The sequence below is a fragment of the Macrobrachium rosenbergii genome, chromosome 43 (assembly GCF_040412425.1).
Source record: "Macrobrachium rosenbergii isolate ZJJX-2024 chromosome 43, ASM4041242v1, whole genome shotgun sequence".
Classification (NCBI taxonomy): domain Eukaryota; kingdom Metazoa; phylum Arthropoda; class Malacostraca; order Decapoda; family Palaemonidae; genus Macrobrachium; species Macrobrachium rosenbergii.
In genome coordinates, this window is record NC_089783.1 from 55,721,625 (window position 1) to 55,745,168 (window position 23,544).

Here is a 23,544-nt window from a genome sequence, read left to right on the forward strand (position 1 = left end):
ATAATCGCTCATTGGGTTAGGACTAAAGATTCGCCTACGTTCTAAAAGAGCTCAGATATATCATCCTTAGGAGAATCACCTTCCGCCCCTAGGTATTAATGTCTCTGGATTTAAAGCAAATGAAATTACTATACTCTGTCTTTTTTTACCTTAGGCTATTTATCAAACAGTGACTTTTCAATACTGGAGCGACAGTACGTAAGCCTAACCTATACTTCAAGTTCCGGTTACCCAAGTTAAAATTGCTTGGTGATGAATCGTTACAGTTGTTTTACATTCATACATAATCCTTTATTCTACAGTATACACACACCATAAAATGAACTAAATAAACAAAGTGAGGATGTTTATACAATCTTTAAAAATTCTCTCCCCTTGTCGTGGGTCAGAGTTCAGAAAAAGAATGATCATGCCTGAACACAAGCTACATTTCTACTGTTGTGAGAGCGCCCAGCTCTCTGAAGGAATGGACAAAGTGAAACGAAATGAAAGTGAACGTTGTTATAAGAGACATGGATGCTGAAAACTTTTAACTGTTTATAGCCTAAGGTTAACTGCCAAATAAACAATATTCCCTTGGATTTATGACACTGACGAATGAGGAGAAATTTCTTTCATCTCCACAGGCTATGGTTTCTAAGAGCAGTCAAGAGTAAATCTTGATCTGGAAAGCAAAGAGCAGGAGCCACTAAGACTTAGTGTGTTCTAGCAGCAAGAAGTTTCTGAACGTAACCAGATGCAGTCGCAAGATTCCCGAATCATCGTTGTATATTATCAGTTGATACAGAAGACACTGAAGGATACAAATCAGTAGCATCAACAGTAGTAATAGTAATAACTGAGAGTATTATTTGTAGTAGATTAATTATAAAAGTGAATTAAGGCCATCAAATAACATACAAAATTGTCTACTAAGCATGGCTTCAGAACTAACAAACTGAAGCAAGTAGAGTTCAGGTACGCTTCAAAACCCAGAAATTTCACTCACTCCCAGCATAATGCTAACTAAGGAGGCATGGAGTAAAACATTTTAACCACATCTCAATTAAGGAAATATAAAAAAAAAATACATAACCCCGCTACTTCCAATAAAGACTGAAAAAAATAAAATAAAAAGAATAAGGCCGGATGTGAGACGCTGGCCGCTAGCAGTGGCGAGTTTTCACTTCATCCGGGTCTAGACGGACGAAGGGCAACAACAAATCCGTTAAGGTCTGAGCACGGAGCGGCATGCATGCCTCTTAAATGTCAACTTGGATTCGTTTACTTCCGTTACGAAAATGACAGATGTCTCTGATCAAGGATATGGTATCACCTTCCAGTTCACGCGATTTTACGTCCGATTTTCCTGTCACAGGTCAGAAGTGGAAAGAGTTAACCCCCACTCTTCTTCGTCTGGTGCATTTGTATTTGGTGGATTTTAATTCCTTGGAAATGAATCAGTATCTTGTGTCTGTTTGATGACTGTGAGCATTCCTTGGGCTAACTTTTGTATTCATTGATCATTTCGCAAAACCAATCGGTGTTACTCAATTCATTTATGCATTTCAGTAACTTTCACCATCTCAGTAACCTACATTTAGTGAGTCAAGTCACTCCTTGGTCTATTATCTATTTTCAAAATAAAGCTATGTTTAATGATCTAATTATATGAATCTATATAATGCGATATCAATCACAATGTATAAGCAATGTAAACTTATACGAATCATACGGTCATTTCCATCCATTTTAATATCTCTATGAAATTCAGCCCCCTCTAGTGAGTTTCACAACTGAAGGACGGCGTCAGCGGAGCTGCGCGGTAAGTTACGTTGGGCAACGGTACCCGGTACTTAACACATCCCGATTCAGGGTAATCTTGATTCTTGCTACACAGGAAGTGCCCAAGGAAACAGCGTCACCGGAGCTGGAAGTTTCCCGAAAGTCGAGTCTTCAGAAGAATATCTCGAAATAGGAAGATAATGTGTGTGTATATATGTATGTATGTATATATATATATATATATATATATATATATATATATATATATATATATATATATATATATATATATATGTAATCGCAAAGAAAATTATGTATGACAGCATAGACTGGTATGCATACACGCAGTGAGAATATACGAGATAGCAAGAACTCATCCTATACGTGAAGCCCCCTTCTTTCTCTCTCTCTCTCTCTCTCTCTCTCTCTCTGTGTAAGTTAAGCCTACCAAAAGCTCTGGGCCTAAAGCTTACTCCAGCCCAGAATTTATCGTACAACTTCTGAGGCTCAAGAACTCTCTGGTCATTAATCACCTACATGGATGTTTTCAACCGGGAAATAGGCTTACTGGGGAGAATTACAGAGCATATCGAAGGTTACACCGGGTAAGAGCGAGAGTGAGAGTTAGTTCAGGTTGAATTATGTCAACTCAAAATAGTATATAGGAGAGAGAGAGAGAGAGAGAGAGAGAGAGAGAGAGAGAGAGAGAGAGAGAGAGAGAGAGAGAGACTGTTCATCTGTGAGGTGAAACGCTATCTAGTCGTATTTGAGATTTGCCGCATCGTGGCTCAGCTGTAGCCATTAAGGCAAGAAAGTTTTCCCAGCAGGATTTTGCCGTTATCCGTTACCCTAAGGTAATGCAATAAAATCATAAATAGCCTACACACACACACATATATATATATATAGGGATCGTACATGCAAAACTATTTTCCCCGACGCAGTGGGCCTTACCATTTTCATGAGTATCTTTGATTTTTATAAAAAAACTAAATATGTCGATGAAAACTTTGCAAAAATTGAAAGAGAGAGAGAGAGAGAGAGAGAGAGAGAGAGAGAGAGAGACAGTATCCAGACAAGATCGTTTTTTGACATATAAATTAAGTCACCTGTCAACATCTAAAAGTTTTAAAATAACTGAATTCCCATACAGGTCCCTTACTTCTTAGAAATCTATCTGTCATTCCCGTGGACGGTAGTCCCTAGGCTATTCTTTCGACATTTTCCCTCTTTTGGGCCTCGCTTACGTAGCCTGAGTGAATTCTTTGTCAATTCCGCCGGCATATACAAAAACGGTAAAAAAGCGAACGGACGGTCTTAACACTGCACTGTAAAGAGGAAAAATAGGTTGGTTTTGTTGTCATAAACCCACTAAATAGCAGGAACTCGGAGCAGGCGCTAAGTCGGCCACCAACCATCTTCCAGTGCTTCAGGGAACAAGTGCGAGTCAGTGAAAGGCGTTCTTTAGCTTTGCTGGGAGACATCGTTTCTTTCGTAAGTAACTCAAAGTAACGTTTCGAACAAAATGAGGGTCCTCCAGTATACAATAGGCTCGACAGATAATGCGTGTGCGTTTGTGTGCTTATGGAGAGAGAGGGTGAGAGAGCGACACAGAGTGAGCGTGATTTAAGAATGACCTACAAATTGTAGTTGGAATAAGCAAAGGAAAACTCGTGGAATAATATCCTACCTCTGAACAAAGAGAGTGAAACTGAGTTTACACATCTTTGTTCTAATTCTTGATTGCTGAGAGAGAGAGAGAGAGAGAGAGAGAGAGAGAGAGAGAGAGAGAGAGAGAGAGAGAGAGAGAGAGAGAGACTTAAACTGTAATGGATCCTGGAATTGAGAGAGAGAGAGAGAGCTCTTACACTGTAATGGATCCTGGGATTTTGAGAGAGAGAGAGAGAGAGAGAGAGAGAGAGAGAGAGAGAGAGAGAGAGAGAGAGAGAGAGAGAGAGCTTAAACTGTAATGGATCCCGGAATTTTCTTCCAGCAGCTCTTGAAAGAATGAGGATAAAGTTTCTTAATGGACAACGTGTCGTGATCTCGAGGTCATTATTCTTTGCAATTCGGGGGTGATTAACCTCACCGCAACAGCAATTAAAAATAAAAGAAAGAAGATTAATTCAAGGATATCACGGCCCGTTTTATTTGTATTGGAGAAAAATGTTAAGATATCGCATGAACAATCACGAATTTTCTGAGGCATTTTTCAAAGGCTGAATTTACCGCTTTAATGAGCGAGAAAAATCTAATTTCTTTCCGAAGTGTCTTTTCGCTGTTGGACAAAGATACATTTTTGGGTTATTTAAAGAATTTTACTTTCAGACTTTTTGACAATCAAAATGCAATATCTATCATACAATATCCTAATGGATATTCTTTTCATCAAAATTTCTCTAAAAATAAAAAAATAACAGTTTTCGTAAATTGCAGTGAAGAATCTCAAGATAAATGCGTTTAATGGAACACAGGAGCTCGTGGTAAAAACCAGAAAAGGACCGAAATTGCACTAGGATATACGGTAATCAGTTGGTCTTAAAGCCACGTCGCTGGACACCACACAACCAGAGGCACGTTTCACGTATAACTTTCGTTTTTGCCGACAAAATCCGTTACCTATAAAAACACAGAGAAGTCCATGCAGGTTGAGAGCACTAACCTGGCTAATCTCCCAACCACTTACATGCTGTACCTGTACTGGTTACTCAAGTTCTTAAACCTTCCAGAATTAGCACTGTATATAAGAGCCTTAACTGTTGCAATGTATTTGTAACAATATCATTATCCAGTAGGAGACTCAACAAGATTACTGTGTTTCCCACGAGTAATGGACTTTGGTCTAGGCTGGCGACTTTGAGTAACAAAAATTAGCGCCGATATTTCTTCATCTTACCGTAAGTAAAAATATCAGAAGAGTTACAAAAGTTTCTTCCAAGATTCATTTAGACGCCTCCCAAAAATAGTCTTTCTTACTCCTACAAAAAATATTTTGCCCAAATTTACATATAATGTCCCTGTTCACTAGGTCAGTTTTAAGTAAAAATCGCAGACGGGTACAAAAAACTACAAATGGGTTCTTCCAAGATTCATTTAGACAAAAAAAAAATTAATATTTCTTATTCCTACAAAAAATATTTTGCCCAAATTTACATATAATGTCCCCGTTTACTGGGTCAGTATTAAGTAAATATCGCAGAAGAGGTACAAAAGACTACAAATGGTTTCTTCCAAGATTCATTTAGACAAAAAAAATGATTCTTTCTTATTCCTACAAAAAATAATATTTTGCCCAAATTTACGTATAATGCCCCCGTTTACTGGGTCAGTATTTTGTAAGGCGTGTCCCTCTTCGGTTCTAAAATGAAATGTCACCTTTTCTTACATATGCCAATATATATCAGTTATCATGACGGTATATGATTCGTTAAAAGATCATGAACGATGTTTAAAATAATTCCTTTTATCCTTATTTCTGTCGTCTGGTTTGACTCATGGATAAATGAAATCATTCTTCTACTTTCCCTTAAAGTCTCAGTTTGATTCACACAATTCTTTTTTAGTCTACAAACTCCAGCTTAGCATATAAAATACATTACCTCTAGATATTCCCTTAAGTTCTCAAACCATTCCTCAATTCACAATCCTTCTGTGGATTCTAATTTTGGCCAACATCCGCGTATCAAATAGACTCCAACAAAGCAACGCCTTCCCATTAAACCAAATAATCACTCACAGGCTCCCATTACGCCTACAAAACCCTATGAAGTCAACATCTTGCATGCTAATCCCCAATTAGTCTAAGCTTTCCTTTCCTAGACCATTCGCTCCTCAGTCAAACGCTTCAAGGTTTGTCTATGGGAAACGAAAGTCTGCAATTTGCCCCTTCTTAATGATTTCCTCCCATATGGTTCATTTTTTTTTTTTGTCTCATGTCTTTCAGTCAGTTCGCAGCCCGTCCCTCCGTTCTCACAAACTCCCCTGGCTTTATCCCAAGCTATATGCGTTGCATTGTCTATGAGACCACTGGAATCACAACTGACCCTCGGGTTTATGAGGTTGTAATGCTATTTGTCATTCCAAGCGGACTTTGAGTTCATCTCCTATTATAGAAGGTAACCTTGACTTTATCTGCATTGCTTTCACTCACTGTACACTCGTTAAATATATATATATATATATATATATATATATATATATATATATATATATATATATATATATATATACACATATATATTAACTTATCACATACACAATTGTTCTGTGCATTAGTACAGTTATTAACAGACTTGATAACGAGGACTGTTTCTCCTAGAAAGCTTGTAACTTTTTAGGAATAAATATCTCCACTAGATACCATCCAGTTTGAATGAGGTCCTGTTAGTAATATATATACATATACATATATATATATATATATATATATATATATATATATATATATATATATATGTGTGTGTGTGTATGTGTGTGTGTGTGTGTGTGTATTTATGTATTATGTACGTATGCGTGTATGTTTGTGTGTTATCTGTGTGATTTGTATTCATGTAAGCAAGCGAGACCGAATGGACGCTGAAATGGGCAGAGACTTTTATCAAACTGTTTCAAGAGTCCTTAAGGGGAAAGAGAAACTTCTCGTCCATCACGCGAAACGAGAAGTGAGAGAGAAGGAACCGCATCCCGTAGAAGGTACAGGAAAAAAAGAATTCAAGATGGACACACGCAAATGCTACCTCGCTCTAATTACCACAGAACTTCTAAGTATCACCAGTACCATCAACTTCGTCATCATCACCACCACCACCACCAGCATCATCATCATCATCACCATCACCATCGCTACTGTCATCATTGTACGCGTGTGTGTACACACAGCCAGAGCGCTTTTGTGTCATCAAAAGAGAGAACGAAGCTTTCAGTTGGTAGAAAAGCCTTCGACACCAGATGTCGTTTGTTCGAAGCCTCCTTCTTCCCCCCACCTACGTTCTTCAACCCCCTTTCGCCAGACCAACGTGCTCGTTCTCTCGTTAACCACTGTGTTTAATCGAAATCTACTGCAAACGACGTCAACGAGGCTCTCTCTCTCTCTCTCTCTCTCTCTCTCTCTCTAACTCCCGTATCGTGGCATGGGTCTGCGTGACATGGGTGGTAAATCTCATTCATTCGCTTCACGAGTAAATTGGTAGACTGGTAAATTGCTGGAGAGGTAATTGTTAAATGGGATAATTGCTAGCTAGGTAAATACAGAAAATAGGCGATAGGTAGGTCGGTGAATGGGTGAGCATCTAAAACGGCATCGATCTGTATTACTGGTATTATTGGTATTTCAGTAGGAATCTCGTTTAACCGCTTAGTCATTTTTCAGTTCTCAGTACCAGCGGGTTTTAATTTTTTTCAAAACCGCGGTGAGTTTCAGCAAACGTCTGACGATACTCAGGAGGAAAAATTGCGCACAACTTATAAATGCTCTACTTCTATTCCATTTCTCGAATTATTGAAAAGGACATATACATTCTTCAGAAATTTTCCTGAATTCCACCATTATACCGATTTTCTAGAGATCCGAATTTCCCTCTCGGCCAAGTGTTAACCACAGAAGCTGGCCGGGGTGCGTGACGTCACAATTTCTAAAAATATGCCGAAATGAAGACGACAAAGCGAAAGAATTCTCTTAATACGATCGTAAATTCAGAATGACTATCACAAGGTTCTCCGACAACTTTCTAATGCTAGTGAAATGCAGGTGCCATTCATAAGCAGACTCACGAGAAGGTCTCTAGATAACTTTCTACTGCCGCTGCGAGTTGAGATCACCGTGTCTTTTACCGAACCGCGATTCGGTAAAACAAGTTAATCCCATTAATAGCTAATGTGTTATCATGTCCAATGGCGCGATGTTATAGCGCCAATAATATTCAGTATTATATGATTCTATGATGCCAAGAAATTTTCGCTTATGAATGGACTAGTTGGAAAACGGAGAGAAGGATGGAATGTGATTCCTGCGCTCCACAGACCACAAGAAATTTTCGCTCATGAATGGACTAGTTGGAAAACGGAGAGAAGGCTGGGATGTGATTCCTGCGTTCCACGGACCTCATAATCCAAGATCAGAGGGGACGCAGCCCCTGAACTGGATATCGTTCCGTAATTTGAAAGAAATGAATAAGAAATCGAAGGCTACCGGAAAGTGGCGAGAAATGATCGCAGGAGCTTAAGAAAAACATCAGCGATGTATCGACTACTAATAACTTTCAATGCAGTTAAATCGCAGCTCTTAAATAAATTATTTGAAAGTGAGAAGTGATAGTTAAGTAAATTTCCATTAAAGGCTCCTCTTTCAAAACGGCTCAGTCACAGTCTGAAGTGGGAAAAAGAACTGGGGGTCTAATAGATTTCGAGATATATCTGACGGTTTACGTACAAGGTATATAAGTCACGAGACCAGAGCCTTCGTCGTTAAAAGACGATCCTGCCCCATGAAAAAATATCAATGATTCATCTTACTATTTCTCCCAAAATGTTGACGTAATAGTGTGTTTTTAATTAAGATTATGAAAGAGACGCAATAAAATAAAAATGGCCAAAAATACACCCCAGATTCGTAATGGTGGCCAGCGAAATGAATGTGCAACTTGAAGCTGACTTTTGATTTAGTAGGCGTTTCCTCCGAAGCTTCTTGACCGTTCCTTCCGAATAAGCAACATTCTTATGTAGTGATCTATGCTCAGTCCAAAGGGATTCTATAGCTGTTTTTGTTGTTCTCTCTCTCACTCTCTCTTTATTATATATATATATATATATATATATATATATATATATATATATATATATATATATATATATAATATATAGCAACTGCATATATTTCTAAAGCGTGTTATTATATCTATGGCAGATTACCTACATTCCTAAAACGAATGGTTAATATCACGACGAGAAGCCCTGTTTACGGTTCTGATTAATAAGGAAAATGGTTTTCAAAAAAGTTGCGACACTAAAATTAATGGACAAAGATACGAAACACTCTCACTCATCATAGAATACGCTGATTGTTATAGTGTAATGATAGATTTTTAATGATGTGAATAAAGTGGTATAAATAGGTCATTAATATCATGAGGCGAACTGAGTTAAATTTTCTTGCAATCAATATATAGCCAAGGCGAAGCTAACACCGTTTAAGTATTATTTTTTGCTGAGATAATCATTTATTTGGACATTTAGCAAACTCTACTCGAGTATTATTTATGGCAACATTAAACTCTCTCGTCTTTCAACAAATATGAAACTATTTGTTGCACAAATGGTTTTTCTTTGATGACGCGGCAAAAATTGACTAAAAGAAGCGTAGAGAACGATCCCACAGTCAAATTCTTTAACGTGATCATCCAACCCTACAGATTTCTCAATGCGTTCCATAGAGCTTACTAATTTCCTGAACGTTTCCGCACATACGCCCAGTTAACTTTCACTGCTGTCCATCCACTGGACCTCTGCTTAAATTTAGGAACAAAAACAGTTATCTGAGCTTTAGATAAGGTATAGAACCAAGTAGGAAAAGGATGATGACATTAACTATCATTGCTGTTCACTGTCGAAGATAACTTAATCGGAGGTCAAAAGCTGTTGAAGATTTCAATACAACTTAATCTTCAGTACCCAAAACAAAAAGAACAGCGGTAAAAGACACCGCAGAGATCATTTTACGTGACAAAAGTAAGCACAAAACCTACAAAGTCACAAGTTCCGCTCAACTAAGATCGCGTCCTGCCAAAGTGCATCGGCGCTAATCGCCGACCTTTGCCACCAAACCGATGCGTCAGATATGGAAGCACGACCGTGGCTGGAAATGTATTTTTTCCTTTATCGGCAAGTAATGAATGGGTGTCTGTCTCGGCATTTCTATGTGAAGTTTCTACAAGAATGTGGAAAGCTTTCTTTAGCGTTTAAGAACGTCTATCTTAGTGAAATCTTCGATTACATAAGTTATCTAGGCAATTATAGTCACGAATTCCAAGAGAAAGGAATCCAGGGTGTGTCTGTGTGTGTGTGTGTGTGTGTATATGAGAGAGAGAGAGAGAGAGAGAGAGAGAGAGAGAGAGAGAGAGACCTAACATGAGGAAACTATAAATTTTTAGACGGAGGAGGAGAACCGCGAAATTAGAAGTATCAAAATCCCTAACAAACACACTCAGTAGCAGAAATAAACAAATAAACTAAAAAAGCCTATGAACCCAAACTTTCGTCTCGTCGACAGGCAGAAAAGTGGACTCTTTTAAAAGGTCGTGCAATTGCATCTGAAGGTCTAACGAAGCTATACAAGAGGTCTGGGGGAGGAAGGGAAGGGGGAGAGAGGGAGACGGGGGGGGGGGGGGAAGGCAGAAGGCCAAGTGGCTGATCTGATTGTGGCAGCCGACTTAGCCTCTCTTTACTTTCATTAGCTGCCCCGTTTTTCGGGGCACTTATTCTACGTAGAATTACGAAACGCGACTAACCAGGAAAGGCTCCGACACTGGTTGAAACCCAAATAGATTTTAAAAGAGATCGTGAGCTTTGATGTCGTTTCTTTAAAAACAGGATCCTCTGAAATTTCAAGTCACCTGCTGTCACCTAAGATTATTTCGGCTATACTTTAGAACTCAAAAGAACTAGCTCGTATTCAACACGAAATGTTCAGGTAGTCCACCGACTATAGAAATGGAAAGCATAGGCCCCCCGCCCCGTGGATATGAACCCCCAACCCCATCGTAAATACCTCCTCCTCTTCCACCCCCTCCAGAAGCTTATGAACGGAGTCCAGGCGTGGAATGTAGGTCACAGACATTGCCACGGATGGTCGATTTCCCGCAGTGAAACTCGAAAGATTTCGCCTTCTATCGCTTCCTTGGCTGGCAAACTTTGAAGTGGTTGGTGGGGGGGGGGGAGCCTTCGAGGTCCTCATGGGGGTAAGGGTTGGGAAGTATTTCCATAGCTGTCTGGGGACTTTGAAAGGAAAATTACTTAGCTTGAAAGTAACAGCTCTGGTATTGTATATTTTCTGATACCAAAGTTGATTGCTATTCCTTTAACGTATGCATTCTTCATCTTTACACTATAGAATAGTCTCATACACTAGAGGGTACGGCTTCAGAGAAAAATACGGCACCGGACGGAAAAACTCATCTTTCAGATGCTGGAATAAAAACAAAAGCAATGCATCTCCCACTTCTACATTTTTTTTTTTATTTAATGTCCCTTCTTTCTTCCCGGTACAGAAACTGCCACTGAAACATCTTGCATCTTTGACAGCATGAATGAATGCTGAACATTCGTTGCGAGGCATTACGCAGAGTGCTATCCGTGCGGAAACGAAAGATACCATAGCAAAACGAAAAAACCCGTAAGATTTGCGACGAATAAAAGTTTCTTAGTATACACGCGGAAAAAACCCAACGTGGGTGAAGTCATTCAATTGAAGTCACGACTGGAGAAGACATTAGTCTTCAGCATGACACTGGAATGGATAAGCTACACAACGTTTTGCCATATAAGTCCCTTATTCAGCGGAAAGGGAAGGCTATTAATTGTAGTCATTTGTTTTTAGAAGGTCCTCTCTAAATGGAAGGAGCCAAGAATGCTTTTAGTGTATGGAAAACGTATGCGGAGAGAGAGAGAGAGAGAGAGAGAGAGAGAGAGAGAGAGAGAGAGAGAGAGAGAATAAAGAGGAATGTATGTTAACACGATGTGACTGCACGCTCATTTGAGATTCTATCTTAAGAACTTGAGAATATCTGCATATACCGCATTAGAATAGTCACTGTCTGCACATTAGCAATAAATCTTTACAGGGAAATTTGCCACTTCTCGGAATTTCGACGCAGAACGCCATCAAAAGCTGAGTTATGTCAAAAACACAAATCAGTCCATGAATTCTGAAGAAGGATATCATTAGGCAATATGGAGTCGTGATCTTCCTTTCATCGGGGTTGCTCAGAAAGGTCACAGTCCAACGAAAGTGAGATAAAGTCGGGAAGTAAAAGACAAAAAGGGAAAGGCACGGACAATCGAGCATAGTAGAAAAAAAAAAAAATAGAGGCACCTATTTGTCGTCTGCACGAAAACCACAAAAGAATAGAGAGAATTTTTTTTCCGTATATAAATAGAGCAGTACGGCTGAAATTCACTGTTAAAAACAGTAAGATACACAACGGATCATGTGAAGATTATCGAACCCACTCGCGGCAGGGTTTGCTATTCTTTACAAGAAGAGTATTGGATTCGTTTTTCTTTACATGGGAATAATCGGGTTCGCTGTTCTAGACATGAACACTTCGGTACTAGACACTTGATCCCCCAGGGGCTAGTACTAAACAAGGCGAAATACAATTGATCCCCCCAGGGCTAGTACTAAACACGGCGAAACAATGTAGATGAATCACTGTTTCGCCGTGTTTGGTACTAACCCTCATGTGGAATTGGGGTTCGGACCGGAGAGGGTTGGCCATTCTTTGCATGGGGATCATTGGGTTTTCGCTGTTCTTGACATGGAGATGTTCGGTTCGCTATTCTTGACGTGATCCTACACAACAAACAAAGTCGGAAATACTTTTTAAGAACGCAACAGACTCTATGCACCGATTAAACAAATAATAACGAAGCCGCTAAACTGTTACGAAGAGATAAGCGACTCGAACCTAACATTCAAGACAGATAACCGACCAATCAAAAACTTGAGTTCATGCAACTTGCAAAGGTCGTAGCGGACTCTAAAATATCGTAGACATTACCGTTAATTTGGTTTTTAGAGTATATACAAAGGATAAATATGCCCGATCGAATGATTTCTCACGATGTAGCATCACAGCAACTCTAGAAAAACGTTGGGTAAAACAAAATAAAAGCAAAATTTTCATAAACTTTAAGGAAACGTTTATTCACTCCACGCATACTTTAAAATACTTTCACGTCTTACGTTTATAAAATTACTTTTTGTGAGACGTGAAGAAAGTCGGTTTCCTCAGACGGCAATACAAAATATACCAGTCGATAAAAAGGCCAAAATTATCGTTCGTGCGCACAGAAGCTTCGTTTTGAGTTTTCCCCTCTCAAGAAATCTGCGGTGAAAGCCAAAAAAAAGCAAAGCACTTAGATGCTTGTAAGCCATGAGCAAACCAACTGCCGAATGCCTCCGGATATCCACAACTTGCAATAAACATGGCAGGTATGGTGGTCTAATTAGACAGGTAAAGATACTGTTAATACTTACAGCAAACTGAGAGAGAGAGAGAGAGAGAGAGATTTTCACGAAAGAGGTTTTGCTGCCGGAAATAAACGAGCTTCTGGAAGAAGATGAAACTTTCCGTCTTCGCAAAAAATAGCACCACAATGGAGTAGCAGAAGCAGGGGGGTCCGGAAATGGTCACTGCATGAACTCTAATCTCCTCTAATCTTTGGGAAGAAGTGGCGAGAGAAACGCTTCAACCTAAATACTGACAAAAATGAAATCGACCAACAAACATCACAAGAAGAAAGTTCAGTCAGCAGTTGGTATCGCTGTAAAAGTACAGTATGTCACCTTATTGCATTAATGGGATTCGATATCAAGAATTTTCTCTTTTGATGGACGAGGCGCATAAATATGTTGATTCGGATGACTTATGGGTTCTAAAGATCTTTTCCAAGACAGATGCACGTACCAAAAATTTTACTTTTAGTTTTGCGTATATTTTTTACAATACCATAAAATACAAAAAGGCTGGTCTACCTTACATATTCCTGTTTAATGTACGGCTGAGTTTGTAGTACCTTTCTACTGCGTAAAACTTCTGCAGAGAGGCGGGGTTCCATTTTTCGTGCGCTCAAAGCAGGAATGGCCATCTTCCCTCTGAATAAAACGTGTATATAGAGCACAGATCCCTTAAGTTAGAAACTCCCAGTGCAACACAGCCCTTTTAATGTAATCGTGTCTTGTACTGTTCATAGCAGTAAGAGCAAACATTTACCATAAAACTATTTTGAAATCTACGTCTTTTGCGAAAGCTGAATACACTTGTTGCAATGAATCTACGTCTTTTGCGAAAGCTGATTACACTTGTTGCAATGGTATGTAGTTACCTTTCTTGTAAACTGAACTGGGTAATTTGGCAAAAAAAAAAAAAAACCGTCATTTCTATGTATATCCAAAATTTACTCTACACCAAAGCCAATCTCTGGAAAAGTCACTTTTAAAATACGAACCGCTAATAAACATAAGGTCCTCTTGGCATCTAAATTTTACAGTACAAGATCAAAGTTTGTGGTTATTTTTTTTCTATGCTGTACAAAGTGAAATAAATGATTTCTTGTTTGTAGTGCGAAACGTATTTTGCTGAGAATTGACTGAAGACTCATTCTAACATGGAATTTGCAAATATTCTTAAAGACGCAAAATATCCAGAAAGCATTATCTCAATAAAATACATTGGGCATAAATATGTGAGACACGTTCATTTGAAATGGAGATTTCTTGGTTTTCAAAACTAATTACAAGTAACACTTGCATTCCTTTCCATTCCTAGTTATTCAGTAATTTTGCTTGGACAAATGCCCATACTTCAAAGAAGGCTGCAAGTTCAACTAGTAAGTCAATTCATTTAACTATCGATATGAGTTCAGTCACGCAAAAGCAAAACTGCTCGGGTGGTAACCCCTATGGTCAAGGTAAAGGATTCGCTTTCGTTACACATAGCAAATCTGTTGCGAGGCAATTACAATTAAGGTAAAACAATGCATAATTCTACAGTCATGCCTGTTTGGCTAAATTAATAAATAAAGGCGAGTCAGTCTCAATAGCTTGGTAATTTAAGTCTTTGTACAGTATGGTGAGAGGGGAATTTTTCTTCGTTTTTTAAAATCCGATTTGTTTTCGCTTGTATGTTTTTAATGGCTTTACGTGCAGTATGTTTTAATTACATAGAAATCTTAAACCTAGATAACGTTTCGGTTATCGAATTTAACATTGCAAGCTTTATCTTCTGGTCAATTAACAATCTAAAGCTCTCAAGGGAACCTGGCCAGGCGATGCTAGTATTTGGAGATGACAACAGAATGAATGGGCATCCATTCACATCACAATTACGAAGTTAAAATAAGGTCAGTTGGCGAGAACTTCACATGGCTCTGAAACTCTTCTTCACCCGCCTCGTATTTAGGGCGGTAAAATGAAAGTCTGTCAGTCACACATCTGTCTTCTCTTCTCTCTTCTCTCCTCCTCTCCTCTGGGCCCGATGGTCTTTCCCGTCCTTAAGTCTCTTGACAACAGACGTAGCGATGAGCATCAGCTGCCTTGAAAGGCACAACACATTCATGGGCGAATGAAACCTGCCATTTTTGTCTTCTGCTTTTATTCACAGTCGCTCCCAGTGGATGTCTTGGAAAACGACTGGTCATAGTATGAGATAAATATCGGCAGTTTATTACTGCACTATTCAACCCTGACATTCTTGAATTAGAACTGCTCCATGATTTAATTACCAGATGGAAATTCGCCAATGAAATACTCCGTTTGCCCTGTTTTTATTAGGGTTTAAGAATCTGCTGAGCTCCTAGGTCAACTGATTCCACGCCCTCTGATTTTATAATGCTTTTATAGGAGCAAAATTAATGAATGAGAGAGAGAGAGAGAGAGAGAGAGAGAGAGAGAGTTCCTTAACAAACTGGCAAAACGTACAGGAAAATAAATCTCCGCCACAATAAAGGAAATGTTCGGTATACTCCATTAATCACAGACGGTTTTTTTTTTATCACCGGTAGGAACCCCTTCACTGCACAAAACAGCCAGTTGCTATGTAAGAACGCCATTCACATGATAAATTGCAGACAAACATGCAAGCAAATATCTTTTCCTGAGCAATAACAATGGCAATGGATAGAAATGCAACGTTCATCCCTGTGGAATTCTGCCTGAACACCACCCACACACCAGTTACCTGCCAGTAAAAATGTTCAGACAAACTCAAAGCATGGCGACTGTGATGGCTGGATTTGTTTATTGCTTTTTCTTTTTCACACAGTCTTGTCTAGCGACCTGGGAACTGGCAGGTACATCACGAGCCAAACATGGAAGTTGTCTTTGCATTCCTTTCTTATCACCCATTATAACCCCTAGAACTTCTAGATGTACTGCAGTTATTTGTGATGTGTTCCTTGGCCCTGTGGCGGATAACATCTTGATAATACAAACCGAAGAAGATTCCTCGCAAAGCAAATCAAAGACTTTTGCAGACTCACTGTGCACCAAAGGAAACAACCAATGCCATTTGTTATACATCACATGCGTATTCGTAAATCATAACCCCGAGTTTGGCAATACATTTGTTTCTTAAAATCCAATTTGTCATTTATCCCTCACTTGAAAAATGATTGCATCATAGACCAAAATGCATTCGATGAGGTCATTCCCTGAGCAACAGTTAGCACCTTTTTTCCTTCTTCGCTCATTAATCTCTGGTATCTTATCATAACTCCGCTGATCACGACGTAATAACTATTGAATCCTTATGTCCTAAGACATCATTACAAGCACAAAAAATACCAAAAATAAGTTATAGAACGACCCCGTCTGTCTCTTAAGCACAAAACGAAGTTTTTTGAAATTGTGCCGAAAACTCTGGAATTACCGGCTAACGGGCATGGGCAACTTGGCATGGACCTCACGGTTCTGCGCAGTAAGACAACGGTCTTTACCACCGATGCAAAGAATTTTCTTCCCTGTATAATAAAAAGATCTGTTTTTGCTGATTTCATTTAGCGAATTCCAGAATAGGACGGTGAAATATATTTCACATTCACTGACCCCGTCTCTCTCTCTCTCTCTCTCTCTCTCTCTCTCTCTCTCTCTCTCTCTCTCTCTCTTGCTCTATGCTTTGTCTCTCTACTCAAAATATCAAATTGCATCAGAATGCAATACAGTTATACTATTATTAATTCTAAATCACCAAGAAACAATATTAGTTATTATTATTATTATTATTAATTAACAATCTCCTACCCGCTCCATGGGAAGCCTTACATGTCTCCAGTCCCATACATAACGGAAATCCATAAACACGCCAGGTCACACGCTAAGGAAGAGCATTCAATTTAACTGAACGAAAAAAAAAAAGCACTGGATGTTCACATTACTTCTGCCATTGAACTTTCAACTTTGAGGGAGTGTACAAGACAGTTGCCAACGCCAGAAGCGACCGTCTTTTTTATGAGGTCTTGAAAAACGTCAATTTGCTTGCTCTGTAATGAGCCTCAATCCTGTGGCTCTTGCATTCGCTGAAGGCACTGCCAAACAAAACGGCGTCGTCAGAAGGCAACGTAAAACAAACGGACCTAAGAAATACCGACATGGAACGATACGTTCTCGAGTGGCCGAGGACACTGCCGCGAACAGTTACTAAATGCAACCAAGCGCTTCAATTGTGCCTCATTTATTTCTGTCAGAATGGACATTTACCGTCATTAGATGGGGTTTCAAATTGTTTCAGTATTGAAAAAAGAGAGAAGCTCTTCACAGAATATCTCGCATATGTAGGCCTGTAAATTAAAAAACTTAAAAAAAAAAAATCAAAATTTGCTACCGCGTTCAATCCAAGTTGACGATAAGAGAGAGAGAGAATTTTCCTCAAACCTTCAGATAAATCTAATACCTAAAAGTTTTCATAAGTGTTCAGTTTAGACAGTTATAAGACACTTAAATCTCTCTCTCTCTCTCTCTCTCTCTCTCTCTCTCTCTCTCTCTCTCTCTCTCTCTCTCTCGTAATTGTTTTACCAAGGACGAAAACTAACTAACGGAAGTTTGATTTTTTTCATATTCATTTTCCCCTTAGTTTTTCACCCTACTCTTTCTACCAGCTCAGTATGCATATAAATGTTTCAAAATTAACCCTAAAACGATTTCTAGATTAGGTTCAGTAAAACGAGTTCTAGATTAGGTTCAGTATCGATAGAATTATGCAGATATAATACTGAGATGGTGGTTTTTCTTTTACAGACATATAAATCATTGGCCTGAATCACTGCTGATAAAATTATCAGTAACCTTCATGACAAGTAGCCTACCCATAAATGTAGCTCATGATCACCAAAGTCGATAATACAATTGTTATGAACCTGATATATTCGGAGGCTAATTGCCATGAACCTCACATATTCGGAGGCTAATTCCCAGTGTAAAAATGAATGGATGCAATTTCCACCCCAATGCGAGGCCACTTCGCGTATTCTATGTTTTTATCAACTTAAGTAACTTGCAACTGCAACGTGGATTTTCCACTTCTTAAAGTAACAAATATAAGAAAAATATTATACGATATAGAAACATTTCCTAGATGCAGAGGGAGAAAGAACAGAAATAACTACAATCGAGCAGAGAGACCCAGACTACCTTGCACCATACATTTCATACAACATGGTTGTAGTACAACTCTTCACACCTTATACCGTTTGTTAAACTCTTAACATTCCATTTTGAACACATGAATACTTACTAAGATACAGGTCTGCTGTAATGTCACGGTAATATCACACACGAAAAAGAAAACTAAGAAAATATTGAAAAATAAACATGAAGCAAATCACCAACTCGTTCGCACACTTACTCGCAACAGCTGACGAGTTGCTTCTGAGGGACGTGAGTTAGTTAAAGCTCCTAAATATCGCTATCAGTCAGCCCTTCTCGAAAAGCCACTGATAAAACACGTCTCTAATCTCATTTATCCGAGGTTCTATCATTCGTAGAAAAAAAAGATCGATAACAGATAACGAATGTGGAAACTCACCTTGCTGTTTGCTTAATTAAAACATTAACAGATCATTTTCATTTGATACCGTCAAGCCTGCATTGCATAAGTAATTATTCGCCCATGAGTAAGCAAAAAAAAGGTTATACCAAAATTCTTCCAGGATCATTGGATCCTCCTTATCTCGACTGACGTCACTGCAAGCAAAATCCTCAAGACGCAGAGTTAAGCTGATAAGCAAATGGAATTAAAGTTGACTTTTCAAGATGGTTAATCCTCCAACATTCACTAAACGATCATTCGTGTCTTATGTCATTTCTAAAAGCAATGCGAAATGAAAAACAAGAAGAAGAAGAAGAAGAAGAAGAAGAAGAAGAAGAAGAAGAAGAAGAAGAAGAAGAAGAAGAAGAAGAAGAAGAAGAAGAAAGATATTGAAATAGTAAGGGATCTCGTTGAGTCTAAAAGACCAAATGTTGAAGGTGACTTAAATTCATAAACATGACTTGAATGACCAAAGGATGAAGAATAATAATGCTTGGAGTTGCTTTAAAGCGACATAAAGAAAGAGACGACAATTAGAACGCCCCTCGCAGCTTCAAAGTACTTTCTTGGAAACAATAATGATTACAGGGATGGAAACAGCTTCTACTTGTTGCCTACAAGACGGTGCGTTTTTTTCATAAGAAAACCCAGAAATGAATACCAATGAACTTAGTGTCTTTATAACATGAGGGCACTTTAAGTTAAACTTCAACTAAGCATTTTAATAATAAGCTGATAAAAACGCGACTATTCTCCTGACAAAGAACGAAAGAAGCACGCGCGATCACAACAAAGTAACTGTATATATAGGTACGTCTGTAGACGAGTTCTCGTATCGAATGGAATTACAAGACATTCATCTTCCGTTAAAACAAATCCACAACTTTTCACAGCTTTGTTGTTTACATAGATGTAAGGAATATAGTGGTTGTATATTATGTTATCCAAGTGTTTTCTTTTCGTATTGCATTTTAATTGATAATCAGTAATTAATAACCTGTATTTCAACATGCAAGACCGAAATATTAATCAGGTAATTCCACATGCGATACAAACTGAACCGTCAAACAATTAATCGTGTAATTCCACATACGATACAAACTGAGCCTCAAACAATATCCACATGACAGCTGAACGGCTCTGAGAATTGGCTCTTACTTCGAGGCTGGCAGTCGGATAGATAGATAGATAGACAGATAGATAAGTCAACAGTCACAAAGGCATTCGCACTGAAGAAAAATCACAAACCTGAACTAATTGATCAGAGTCCATTCAAGTCAATGGCCGAAAAATGACTCGCATGGCATGAAAAGCGGTTAAACGACATCAAGGAAGCAAAGATAAAAAGGGGGAAAAAAAATGGTAAAAGAGAGAGGAATAATCGGTGGGACGGATGGTGAACTCAACATGTCTGTGTAAAGCATATACTCGTATTAGACCGGAATTGAACCTTATTGTTAAAGCAATACTCACAAACTAGTTTATTCTATACAAGGAAAAAACTCCCGCCATGAGTAAAGGTCAAATGACATTTTGGAAATGAAGAAATCTGCTATGCCCAGATATGCTTTCAGATTCTAGTTATGTGTTTATGAACTATCAGTAGGTAAGTTTTGTCTTAAAGGTTTTTATACGCTCATAGCTTTAACATATACTGTGTATATATATATATATATATATATATATATATATATATATATATATATATATATATATATATATATATATATATATATATATATTGTATATAATCCCAGCTATCACTCCCCTACTTAGTCATTAGTCTGTGTGACATGAGGAATAGGTGATGGGGATGGGGTTGAATGTCCTTTCTTTCCATACACGTGGGAAAATAAACAGTCTGGGGTCAACACCTTTCTTAACCTCATTCGAACCTAAACCTCAAAACCAGCCTCAATTAGACTCGAGTGTCCTTTGCGGTACTGATTCACTCTTGGTGAAGAATGGACTTTGAAATTAAGGTGAACAGCGAACGAAGAAAATGGTAAATTCTCTCTCTCTCTCTCTCTCTCTCTCTCTCTCTCTCTCTCTCTCTCTCTCTCTCTCTCTCTCTAGATATCTATAAGGCCAAAGAGCAAGGTCACTAAGGGGACGGATATATTGCTCTTAGTCGTTTTCAAAATAATAATAATAATAATAATAATAATAATAATAATAATAATAATAATAATAATAATAATAATAATAATAATAATAATACTGAGCTGGCTATTCATTTGACACAAAACCATGATGACTCATTTTACTTCATCATCTGATTTTAACAGTAAGTTATAGAGATGAAATTTTAGACACAGCCTTCATCAGACTGGTAAATGCATCGGGGCGTATGAGAAAACCCGATGTCATTCAACTAAGCTTGTCAAGCCTGCCACGACCTTTAATAAGGTCTCGGGAAAAGGTCGCCTAAACTCACAAGAAAGTGGAAAAATGTCTACTTCCCTCTTCTCTTCCAGCTTCTTCCGCATTCACAGAAACTTTGTAGTCGGAACTTCCATGCAAAAAAGGAAATTAGAATGGCTAGCTTTACTCTTTCGTCTGGGGGAAAACTGATTCAAAAACGAGTTTCCAGTGACTATGATCTTTACTAAGCACAGTATTAGTTTCTGTGTGGGCCAAAGATAACTCTCAGAATAAGTGAAATAGTTGACATGAACCTTACTTTAAACAAATGTTCAATTCAAGCAATTTTCACCAAAGTCCACAACTATTTTGAGGATGAACAGTTATTGAATAGATGAAGTTTCGTCAATATTGGTTTTAATCCGAAACAATCTCCTGATGTGTATTTACAAAAAGGTCATTTGTGCCTCTTAGCATGTGACCTATCACCAGATACCCTTTGACCTTTCTTACAAGGGCGAAATCACTATGTAAGTTAATCTGACCAAGGCTAAATTACATAGCATAATGATATATTAATGACCATAAGACAACGGTAAAACTATCAGCTGACCTCGACTTTTCCCGCATGTGCCCAAGCTAGTCACCGATTCAACCTGATATAAGCCCAAGGCATACCAACGTTGGGTTGTGGCACAAGCTAATGATATGGCTGGTGACTTAGCATGGTCATGCAAGCGAACTTTGCAGGGCCAAGGATCTTCCGGAAACCATTATTAAGAATCCATAAATAACGGGAACCAGAACTTAAGATTTTGAGATTATAATCTGGAAAAGACAGAATAGCAAGTAATCTTGCCTTAATGATAGAGAAACCTCCTAAATCCTCTTTTGGGAAATGCACAAGTCTGTAAAATAATATGTGCATGATCGAGCAATCTGAATTAATCGTTTCCTTCGATTTTTTGCCAACTCTTAGTTTCTCCCTTCTTTTGTCCTCTTCTAGTCTGGGCAAGATAAAGGCACTGGGCTGCTATCAGTCTCACTACGCTCTGCCTTCAACACAGTCTACCATTTTTAGAATACACTCGTGTGATTTTATTTCAAAATTCTTTTAAAAATGAAAGATGCGACCTTCAACTGAACAAATTACACGAGGAAAAAGTAAAATTGCGAAATACAACCTGCTAAATTAAATATTAGTCCCCTTACAACTAAAATTAATACTCACACGAAAGATACGAAAAACCCCTCCAACTCCACTGAACTGTTGTATAATGTGAAGTGATGGATGAAGAACCGTTCGGTACCTAATACCTACAGGATTTAAGCATTACCCTAATCCCTAATGACGTCGACCCTTATCTGACCTGAAAAGCTCTACACGGTTGATAAGAAATGTCGGTGGCTGGGGATCGGCGTCACTCCAGAAGTATTTAGGCTAGATGGCCTATAATCGTGTTCACACTGACGTGGTTAGTACGTGTAAATATACGGTAATGGCACGTTCAAGGAAAACTGAGAATTTAGAATGAACTGTTCTGTGCGTGTGAATCAAAAAGCAATATCGAAAGCAAATTCCCCCTTTATGACAAAAAGTAAGAATACTGTGCATGCAAGCAAGCGCTAACATGTAAATGTGAGCTGATGAATACCTGTCATTGACGATTTTAATTTTTCATAAAATTCTGATTTGTTTCCACAAAATTTCATAAACAGGCATACATGGTTATAATCCCTTCATCATAAACATTCTTTTCGTGTGAACATGACCCACTCCTGACAGTTAACCATCCGATAACAATCGACTTACAAATCCCTTCGGGAATCCCCCAAAAACTGGGCGTGATCACTTGCATTATATTTCGTTCTTGATTAATTTGATTACAGCTACAATCTCATGAAACGCAAACCTGAACATTTTATAATCATGGGTGCGAAACGAATGAAAATAGTAAACAAAATCACTGGAAATTTCCTTGGAATATGAATTATAGGATTTGATAATCCTGCTGCATTTAGGAAGATCCAAAACATATCTCTGAACGGAATAATAATAATAATAATAATCTGCACCCCTTTCCGCAACCTTCGTGAAATACAATACAATACAATCATAATCTTGTATGATCCTTCGTCACCTTTTAGAAATGTGAAGGAAATTGAATTTGTCTTAAATATATATATATATGTCCTCATTCTGGAATAAAATGTCAAAACATATCTTATCACGAAATTCCCACAAAAATGTATACGAAAACTGGCGTGTATATCAATGCCCCGAGAGAGAGAGAGAGAGAGAGAGAGAGAGAGAGAGAGAGAGAGAGAGAGAGAGAGAGAGAGAGAGAGAGAGAGAGAGAGAGAGAGTTCCTATTGCAGTTTCTATTCTTTTGTACCTCATTACTACAGACACTGTATGCGGCAGCTCATAACCCATTGTTAGGACTTACTTCCTGAATCTCAGGTTTCTGTTTCTGCACATTGTTGTTGTTGCATTTTCAAGATCTACTTCCAAGGGTCTTTGTTTATACGTCTTATAACGCCATTGTTTGACATCTTTTGATCATTACTGTAATTACTTGAGTTACCAATTGTTCAGGGAATAATTCTCTCTCTCTCT

At 38.3% G+C, this 23,544-nt stretch overlaps 1 protein-coding gene across 1 annotated transcript in view; it reads right to left on the reverse strand.

Moving 5' to 3' along the window:
• Positions 1–18,407, reverse strand: part of LOC136828971 (chitin synthase chs-2-like) — a 101,408-nt gene extending 83,001 nt beyond the window's left edge. The window contains 1 exon segment of the mRNA XM_067087369.1: positions 18,267–18,407. The gene's annotated coding sequence lies outside the window, so the exon portion shown is untranslated.
• Positions 18,408–23,544: the final 5,137 nt, after the last annotated feature.